Source organism: Octopus bimaculoides, chromosome 2 (assembly GCF_046866305.1).
Source record: "Octopus bimaculoides isolate indiv1 chromosome 2, ASM4686630v1, whole genome shotgun sequence".
Taxonomy (NCBI): domain Eukaryota; kingdom Metazoa; phylum Mollusca; class Cephalopoda; order Octopoda; family Octopodidae; genus Octopus; species Octopus bimaculoides.
In genome coordinates, this window is record NC_142929.1 from 131900858 (window position 1) to 131912021 (window position 11164).

General features: G+C 36.0%; 1 protein-coding gene across 15 annotated transcripts in view; it reads right to left on the bottom strand.

Annotated features, from left to right (window-relative positions):
• Nucleotides 1-11164, bottom strand: part of LOC106875945 (uncharacterized) — a 291971-nt gene that overhangs the window by 211287 nt on the left and 69520 nt on the right. The window lies entirely within an intron of this gene.

Below are 11164 nucleotides of genomic sequence, written 5' to 3' on the forward strand. Positions count from 1 at the left end.
CGTCTGTTGATGATTTGTGATTTTAAAAAATTATTTGTCAAAACTTTGATGACTGATATGGAATTGGGAGCTATCGTTTGGATGAACGTAGGAAGTTGTGGTTCCTAGGATTATGGGTGACTGCATATGGAATATTTAAATTTATCTTTTGTTTTCACCCTCAGTGTGAATATTTATCTGTAAATACATGATTTATAAACTTTTGGTGGGTATTTCTTCTTTTGAAGGAATATCTAGTTCATCCAGTCATTTCTCTAGTTTGTAACTATTGAACATATACGTCTTGATATATTGAATGGTATATTCGATATTTTTTCATGAGAAGGGTGGTGAGATCTAAAATCTAAATATTGGTTTGTATTTGTATCCTTGTAGCAGAGATCAATTATAACTCTTTAATTTTCTTTAATTATTTGCGTGTCCAGAGAAGGAAGTTCCTTTTCATTAATTTCCACGGTAAATTGGATCGAATTATGGATGAAGTTCATTAATTTAAGGAATCTTGCAACGTCCTCCTTAATTTTGTTCCAAACTATGAAGCAGTCATCCAAAAATCTTTTCCACTTCCATATTACATAGGTTTGAAAAGGATTATCAAAAATGTTTCTTGATAGGGTATAGATATTTTTTGGTTCCAGGCATCTCATTACTAGTGTTTCAAACGCTGGTGAGACTTTCGTAACCATTGCTGTACTTCGTATTGGTTGTCAAAGAGGTTGCTTTCCAGTACTAGTCGCAATCCTTCAAGTATAAACTCTTTTGGGAATCTCTCCTGAAATCTTTGTGGGTATTTGTTTATCCAAAATTCTACTGCTTTTAATCTTAATCCATGTAGTATATTTGTGTAGAGACTGCTTACGTCAAAGTTAACTAGGATTGTCTCTTATATATATTCTTTCTAGACTGTGGTTTAGAGAGCACATGTCATCAGAGATGACATGGGTTTTCTTTCTAGAAATTCATTCCTAGAGAATTGAGATACGAAATGATAAAAAAAATAAGAATGAAGTATTAATTAATTCTTATACATTCTGATTGAATCCATTTAAATTTAATGGTATTCTGCTTGAATTATTCATGCTCTAATTTGAAACTAAAGGAATTGAAATTAGAACATAATAAAGTCTCACTGTAGATGAAATAAAAATATAAATACATTCTTTTAATGCTGTTTATGTGTAGGAAAAGAGAGGGGTAATCTCTTGACGCACCATTTCACGGTTTGTTGAGATTTCCTCAGAAAAGAAGAACCTGGCTTTCTCCCCCAATCAACTGCTTAGTTGTTGGCACTCCGTCGCTTACAACGTCGAGAGTTCCAGTTGATCCGATCAATGGAACAGCCTGCTCGTAAAATTAACGTGCAAGTGGCTGAGCACTCCACAGACACGCGTACCCTTAACATAGTTCTCGGGGATATTCAGCGTGACACAATGTGACAAGGCTGACCCTTTGAATAACAGGCACAACAGAAACAGGAAGTAAGAATGAGAGAAAGTTGTGGTGAAAGAGTACAGCAGGGTTCGCCACCATCCCCTGCCGAAGCCTCGTGGAGCTTTAGGTGTTTTAGCTCAATAAACACTCACAACGCCCGGTCTGGGAATAGAAACCGCGATCCTATGACCGCGAGTCCGCTACCCTAACCACTGGGCCATTGCGCCTCCACTCAACTGCTTAGAACATTCATCTAACAGTCATATCTTAATCAAGTACTGTGCCGGATAGTCCAGTTTATGTACTTGTGCTTTTGTTGGTTTATCATTAATTAAACAATATCTATTTTGCGCACAACATAGTTTAAAATCAAATCAATTGAAATTAATTTAAGTATTGCAAATCTTCACCGTATAAGAATGTAGACACATTCCTTATACGCCATTGAGACAGGGAAAAGGAATGAAAACATCTTGACAAACAGTCTCATCGTTTCTTGACCACTACTCAGTGAAGATATACCGGCTTCGTTTCTAAGAGTGTCTGTCAGGAAACTTCCTGCTTCTTTTTAGGCACATCAATAGCAAAGAAAGAATTTATTTACTTATAATTTCAGCCAAAGTAATGCTTTGTAATATTCTTTTACTTGTTTCATCTCGAGAACCATAGTCATGCCGGGCATTATAAATATTTAAGTTTATTTCAATTCTTCCGATTTATGTGCTGTGCATAAAATAGAGATTGAAATCTAAAGTTCTTAATCATGATAAAGGCGTTAATTAAAACATCGTGTTAAGATCATTTCTAATTGTATCTAGGGAGATTAGTTCAGTTCTCTCAAATCCAGAAAATTCTCTAATAAGTATAATTTGTGACTACACTAATAATATACCGTAACTGGTTTGGTCTCAGACATCATTGAAAGCTTCGTAAATTAGCGGAAGAGAGGAAATATTTATATCTATTTCGAAACTCAAGCCTTAAACTTAAAACTTCAAATTGCTGTTCAGGTGGGAAAGTATTAAAAAGAGTAATCAGATATGTAATTTTCAAGATTTTCCCTGCTTAAACTCATATGATGTGGATGAATATTAAACTGGTGCTTTGAAGAATAATGTCATACAGCTTTGTAAGTGTGTTTTATATAAGAGACAAAGAGAGAACGAAAAGAAAAAACAACGAAGAGAAGAAGGAGACAGAAGGTGGAGACAGAAGATGGAGAAAATGAGATAAAGAAGGGCAAAACGTGAATGCGCGAAATATTTACTACTTCATATTTAGCAAGCATACCTTTATCGTAAACATAAGTTTTCTTTTGTGTTATATATAAAATATACATGTAACTGCTGTTAAGTTTACCTTTCTACGACATACAAAGTACAAAAAATCGATCCGGTTTCTGAAAAGTCAGAAAAGGAGGAGAAATCACCACCTGGTCAAAATGCTAATGTATGTTTTCCACAAAACCACGATCCGGAGCAATAGAGAATTCAGGTGATTGAATTCATGATCACTGAATAATCAATTGAATATTTTTGATTACTAGATCATTTCACCTCATTCATGCACAGTGCAATTCAAAAATATATTCGTTACTATTTTCTTATTGTCTACATATAAGCGAGTAACATACCTGCACGATAAAGGTGAAGGTATGTTAAATGCCATGACACTGAGTACGAAAGTGTGGATTGCTTACTTTCTCAGCAGGCCCAAAACATATATTTATCTATGAACTACCGTGGTTGGTTTGGCACACATTCATAATCAACAAGTTATATTCATAAAGTACTTGGAAATCGTCAACCTAGTTTCTCTCCCTTCACACACTTCCTTCCGTCTCTCTTACTACGATTACTAGTGGGTCAACTCATTTGTGTAGAAATGAATACATACATGAGAATCGCTTTTTTTTTTTAGGAAAGAAAAGAAATTTTCTGTGAAAGGTAAACAATAATGATTTGAAAAGTAGAATTTAATGAGTCTATTAGAAACTCGGTAACAAAAAAAGGACTAAGCTTACACCTGAGAGCATGTGCGTATTTGTATTTATTTATTTATTGGTGCTTTTATGTGAATATATTTAGCGTTAAATGAAGTGATGAATGAAGTAACGAGCATTTTGTTTATAAATTTCTTTGAGGCTCACAATCCAATTATCAGATTTAGAACATAGATTCATTTTTGTCTTATAAGTGTTTGTTGTACTAAGAGAACTAACAGGTCAGGCGATGTTAGAAATAGAGTTTCTGCTAGTTATGTTGTCTAGCAGGTTATTTTCCACAAATTTAACAGCCTGCTCATCTTTCAAATGAAGTAGTTACATCATAAACCCACCTTCTACCTCCTTGATTGCATGCCTGTCAGACTTTCAATCTATCTGGTTGTCAGTCTGTCTGTCTGAGTATAACACCGATTACCTAGAAAATGATTTCTGTGCCTGAGCATTAAGAATTATTATAAATATCTACCTATAGTTTAAGCACTTGCAAATTGTTTAAGCAGGTTACTAGAGAAGATATTTCAAGACACCCATACGAACAGTGTTATTAGAACAAACGAATCAGTATATATGTACGTGTATATGTGTAAATAGGGTAAATGATAGATATGCAGAAAGCAAAAGAGGGGGAAAATACAAAGAGGAAGAAAAGAATAGATTCATTTCAATATACTTTTTGAGATATTTATGACTTCAGGATTATATATTTAAAAGTAAAAATAAATAAATATAAAAAATACACACTTATTTACACACAGATGCATTCATAAATACAAACATAAAAAAAAGAAAATTTAGGTAAAAGCCAATAGTAAGTAATTCACCGACTTTGGTACATCAGACAGGTTAACTTTACAAAGGTCTACAGATCCAGACAAGTTAGGTCACTTACCTAGAAAGAGAGAAAAAGAAAGAACTTATTCAATCTTCTGTGTAATGAAAGAAAATAACACTTTTACAACTTTTTACATAAGCACAAGACGTAAAGTTTATAAGAGAGAACGAAGAGTATTCTTTGACGTTAACGCATTTCTCAAGGACATGAGCGATATAAATGAAGTGAAATGTTCCCCACTGGGAAAAAAGTGAGCCATAGAAGACTTACCTCTACCAGACTATTGATTTAGTTAAAGCAAGCACTTTGTATACCAAGACTGTAAATTTAAAACAAGTCCCAATATGGGCCTTTCCATTTGATTTACAGTTACTACATTGTTAATTTCGATCGAGCAATGATCTCCTATGCAGTCGCTCGGTTTGCTAGAAATAAGGGCCAAATGGTTCTTAAATCACATGAAAGGTATTATATGAAAACGTAATAATATGATCATGAAAATACATTCACGTTTCATCCTCTGTTACCATATTAGAAATAAAACGTGTCAAACCGACTTCAAGCGCCTTCAGAAGATCTGAGCAAATCGGCTGTCATCTACTGAGTATCTCTCATTGCATACGCTTTCCAATATCCTAATAGTTTAGGGCGGCGAGATGGCAGAAACGTTAGCACGCCGATCGAAATGCTTCGCGGTATTTCGTCTGCCGTTACGTTCTGAGTTCAAATTCCGCCGAGGTCGACTTTGCCTTTCATCCTTTCGTGGGTCGATAAATTAAGTACCAGTTACGCACTGGGGTCGATGCAATCGACTTAATCCGTTCGTCTGTTCTTGTTTGTTCCCTCTATGTTTAGCCCCTTGTGGGCAATAACGAAATAGGTATTTCGTCTGCCGTTACGTTCTGAGTTCAAATTCTGCAGAGGTCGACTTTGCCTCTCATCCTTTCGGAGTCGACTAAATAAGTACCAGTTACGCACTGGGGTCGATGCAATCGACTTAATCCCTTTGTTTGTCCTTGTTTGTTCCCTTTACGTTTAGCCCCCTGTGGGCAATGAAAAAATAAATACCCTAATACTTTACCATCTTCTATAAAATATTGTGACTACTGCCTACTCGTGCAACAAACACGTCTGATGCAAGTTGTATTCACAATTGAACAATTCCCCTTCTTTGTACTATATTCGTCTCTACTAAAACATCTGAAAATGCGATCTTGCTCCATGCTGTATGAAGTTAAAGTTTTCGGTTTAGGTCTAATATATGGACAATTTTTATTCGCATATATATGTTAATCGATCTTAGCTGATTCCTGGTGAGAGACAAACCTCATAAATATTTTATCTGCAGTCACGAAATGTACGTCAGTAATTTGACAGAGGACCAAAATAAGCGTGGAAACAGATGCGTGAAAAAAGTCGCGCACGTACAATATCTTGATCATATAATTTCATAGACTCATACACATACATATCAAAATACGTTTTTAATGTGATTTGAATTTTTGGTTAATGTCCGGTGTAATAAAGAAAGCCGTTACACTTGGTTTGAGGAAAAACTATGTCAAACCTTCGTTATAGACTTTCCATTTTAATAAACAGTGTCAAAGTAGTGCATATATATTTATTTATGAACCGAAAGGTAAGGACTATACTAGTTGGTATTGCTTATAATCAGATGAGCTATGAACGTGCAAAACTATTATAAAAGTGAGTCCAACCGTGACCATCCTTTCTTTTACTGGTTGCTATTTTTAGCCGGTTGAAGATTTAAAGCGCTGATATTTAGATCCTCCTATTCAGACCACCTTATCGTTATGGTTGAAGAACTTCTAATATCCTTTTATTAACACGTCGGTAGAATAGCAGAAACGGTTGAATGGTAGAATCTATTTAGTTACAACTCATTTCTTTCGAAGTTAAAATCATTAAAAGATATCAATGATGTGTTGATATCAATTATACTCGTTTCCTGAAAAGGGCAATACCTTGCAGAAAAGTCAGAAGTTACTATTCTTTTATGATAGATAAATGAAATGATTGGAACAGTGAAACACTGCAAAGTCTTCACGCATTTATTTGATTTTGCTTCACTTCTTTCTGAGTTCAAGCGATATTCTTCTCTGGCAATATCATAAATACTCTAGGGCGGCGAGCTGGTAGAATCGTTAGCACGCCGGTCGAACTGCTCAGCGGTATAACGGCTCTGTGAATTATTGTGAATTATTGTGAATATTGTTGTGAAAACTGTGTGAATTACTGTAAGTTGTCTATGTAAATAATTGTGATTTTTGTGGAATTATTACGGTTAAGTTTCACGCGAGCCGCTGCAATTTTTCTCAGCTATGGCAAGCGGTAGTGTCTCCAATATGGAGAGCTACGCCACGTCCACTGCGGTGAGGAAGCCAGTGCCGCTGGAAACCAAGTTAATCAATTTGGATATGGAGGAGGTGACCAGAAGCAGGAATTTGATAGAAGTTGAGGGAGACTCATACAAATTGTGCTCCCCAAAAGAGATTAAAGAAAACAAAATTTTGAGGATAGTTGTGTATTGTACACAGGCTGTCGAAACCTGTAAAATTGAAACGGTGGCGGAAGAGGAAATCGAGGAGTGCCTGGGTGAAATTGTGAATGAAGCCACGTACATCAACAGAGGAAGAAAGTTCGGTACGGTAGAGGTGAGGTTCGCCACTATAGAAGAGGCAACCAAGCATGCGACCAACATTTTAAGAAGTACAAAAATAGCATTGCTACCAAGTTATAGAGGAAGAAGAAGTGTGAAAATACGTATTCCCAGAGTTACACCAGAAATTAAACCAGAGTGGCTGGTTGCAACAGTGCTGGCTGCAACCAAGGAGGATTCGGAGTTGGGACCAGTGGGGAAATCAAAAGTGCGCAAATGGTGGGGATTTGGACTCGAAATGTGGCTTTTTGCCACATTCGAGGACATAGAAAGAATTCCCAACCAGATAGAAGTGGAGGATGAGAGAACGTTAAATGTTGTAGTCGAGGGAAGGAAACCAAATTGCTACATATGCGGGGAAAGAGGTCATATGACGACCAAATGCCCACTATATGAGTTCACACAGCCACAGCAAGAGAAAGCACAAACAGAGGAGGAAAACACTGTAGACTACACTGAGGAAATGAAAGAGAGACAGAAGTGTGAAACAGAGAAAACAAAGGAGAACGAAAATGGAACTACTAAAAAGTGAAAGAAAAACAAGTCAAAGGAACGGTCAACAGAAAACAAAAAAGAGATAGAAATGCCAGAAACTAATAATGTACAAGAAGAGGAGGAGAGAACGGATAAAGATGTGAAATACAAGGGGGTTTTGATAAAGTACGAGAATTGCGAGCAGATGGAGAGAAAAGTCGAGAGGTTGGGAGAAAAAAATAAGAGTGAACATGCCAGGGAAATGTGCTGAGAAATGCATTTTAATACATGAGGAAAACTACTGGGAGTACATAAAAGAACTTGGTGAAAATATAAGAACGACAAGGGTATGGTTGGTGGAGACACCACCCACTAGAACTGATTATTTGCAGTTGATAAGGACACAAGTAACAGTGATTAATGAGAGAAAGGTAACGCGAGTGTCTCCATTTTTGAGTTGCAAAACCGTTAAAATGTTTACATGACGTTGAACGTAACAGTGAAAAACTGGATAAATGTAACCACCCGACTTCGGGGATCGAGTGGACATTGCGCCTAATTTTTTTCATTCTTGCATATTATCATTTTATTTTAATTACCCCGATTTTATGCTTGCGTTTTGTACTGTCTTTATGTTTTGTGATGTCTTAAAAATTCTTTGTATAGCCCTTTATGGGTAATAAAGAAATCGGTATTTCGTCTGCCGGTATTTCGTTCTGAGTTTAAATTCCGCCGAGGTCGACTTTGCTTTTCATCCTTTCTGGATTGATTAAATAAGTACCAGTTACTCCCTGTGGTTGATGTAATCTGCTTAATCTGTCCTTGTTTGTCCCCTCTATGTTTATCCCTCTGTGGGCAATAAGGAAATAAATATCGTAAATACCCTTCGGATATTGTAAATATTAAATTACACCGTCAAACATATAAACATATTTTGATGCTTTTTCCACGTGATTCACATTTTTTTTTCACTAATTTGCTCTTAACATCTTGTTTGCTTAATGAATTCCATTTAATTTTTTTCTGTAGAAAAAGAATAGCGATATAATGTAGAAAAGATTTTATAACAACGTAACATAAAACAGGTACAATGATTATTGACGGTGGGATGTTAACATTATAAGAAACACCTCAGACAGTTAGTGATCAACTCTAATATGATATATCCCATACTAGGCAGTTTTAACAATTACACGATAATGGAAAAGTCGAAATACGTATATAAAATATAACACATAGAGTAAAGGAAATGATTTGATTAGAATTTAATCTTTGACAATTTTCAGTAACATATCCCTGTAACCATTATTCTTCTGTCATCTTCACTAGCAACCCCTTAAACACTACCATGGCACAAGACTAATTAACTATCTTGTCTCCAATCCAACAATCACCATCAGTTACAGATTCTAAGTCTTCATTTACAATACAAGCTCACTAATATAACACCATAGAAACTCCTACTTAGCTGTTAATGTGTAACTGAATCTCCGAATCCACTATCATACTATTATCAAAATTAACCTCTTATCAGCAGTTTCCATTTTCGCTATCTCCAATAATTGTAACTTAATTTTAACTCTTCGTTTACTTATTCATTAGAACATATTTAACATTTACAATCCCAACAGCTTGTTCCTTTTGGTTAATATCATAAGACTAGTTGTAATAACCTTCAACGAAAATGTTTTTAACAAATTATCATGATTAACCACGGTAAGACCTTAGTTTATTTTAAAAGAAATATCACATTGATATTATGTCAATTTTAACTTTTATCGTTTAGAATCCTTGAAATTAGGACTAGAGGCGCACTGGGTGTGATTTAATCGACTGCATTCACTCACCAATCAAAATTATGAAAGTGGAGTGCTCCACAAAATGACTGGGAGTATATTATTATTATTATATTTGGATCGCACCATCGTGATATGTGTTGACAAGGCCTTTCCGTCGCACTTTCAACCATGATTTATCCAGTGTTTTACCTTCCAGTCTTTTCTTTCTGTATATAAATGACATAATGCCACATTCAACAACGTCCGCTCTTCTGCAAATGATACAGCCCTTCATTCTATCTTAACTGTCCCCAATCGTGCAACATCCGCAAGCAGTCTAGAAAATCACTCGCCAAATTTCCATTGACTCTGTGAACAGAAAACTTGATGACATCCCATGAACAATGTTATCTCTCAGCACTACTAATACCAAGAAAACACAAGTTGCTCCAAATACTGAACTCTACTGTCGTCCGACGATCTCTTCAGGTAGAAATATATTCTTAACTTTGATACAAGTGAAAGTCAAACACTGACCCTTCACTTTAGGGTCAGAAAATATTTTGGCCCCAACAATCACTGATATTCTACATGGCTCAATTGATATCAATGAAATACTACTGCTATATGTAGAAAAGTGCTGCTGCTACGCACACAGACATCCTATTTAGAGAAGGACACTCGACTGATAGGCAGTAAATACCTAACAGACACGTTCTAGCATCTGGTTTACAGGAATCCTATCTATGCAGCCTATCTTTTCTATCGTTACTAAATCTCTGTTCCTCGCGCATGGCTGGTCTCATACCTCCACTATTTAGTTACCCTCGATCCATTTGTCTTTTTAACTCTCTCTATATGTATACACAGGGTGTGGACGATATTTGAGGATAGATTTATGGTTTTAAAAAAACGCTTATATAATAACAGAAAAAACTGTATTTTTATAAAGATAACATAAACTCAAAGTTAAATTATCAATTTTATAATTTTATTCAATAAAACCACTATAAGTATCAATAACTGCCTCAACGCGGGGTCGAAATCGTTTACAAGCTTAAATTAAGTGGTCCTTGTACATATCGGATATGACTCGAACTATGGCGGCTTTCAAAGAATCTTTGGTTCTATGGGCGTGTTCATTGACATTTTTCTCAACGATGCTCCATACATAGTAGTCAAGTGGATTGAGATCTGGAGAATTAAGAGGCCAAATGTTAGGGGTGATGTGATCATGCAAATTGTCGGCCATCCATTCTTGTGTCATTTGAGCCTTGTGTGATGGTGCAGAATCTTGTTGAAAGACATAAGGCCTTGTATTGCATATACTGTTGATCTAAAGCTTAACAACTTTATCCAGAACCTTAATATATGCAGCAGCATTTACCCTAAGGCCTTGTGGAAAAAAGTGAGAAGGCATCACATGTCCTTCATTACTAACGACACCCAAAACCATTACACTTGCAGGAAATTGTGTATGCATTACTCCTGGAACCTCAGAAGGGTCTGCACATAGCCATCTGTCATTTCTTCTGTTAGTTTTCTGGCCCTGGTCAAAGTTTTTCTCATCTGAGAAAAACCAAATCACACCATCTTTTGATGCTTGTTTAAAAGTCTTTTGGGTCTGATTAAACGGTTTTCTTTTCTTTTTTTCTGACCTCACTTCATCACGTAAGATTTGTATCTGATGTCTTCATACGCAGCATTTCTGATTGCATTTTCTGACATACGATGAATAGACTTATAATGAAATTAGTTCAAAGACCACGTGGTCCAAGTTTCGATCCCTTTACATGACATCTTGGGTATATCTCATTTACCGTAGCCTCGAGTCGACCTATATGAACCTTGTAAAATTGGGAAGACGGTAATTATACAGAGACCCATAGACTACATTGTACCTGTAATTCAAAGCTACAAACTTGTCTTTTTCTCCCCCCCCCCCACCTCGGCCACTGTCACGC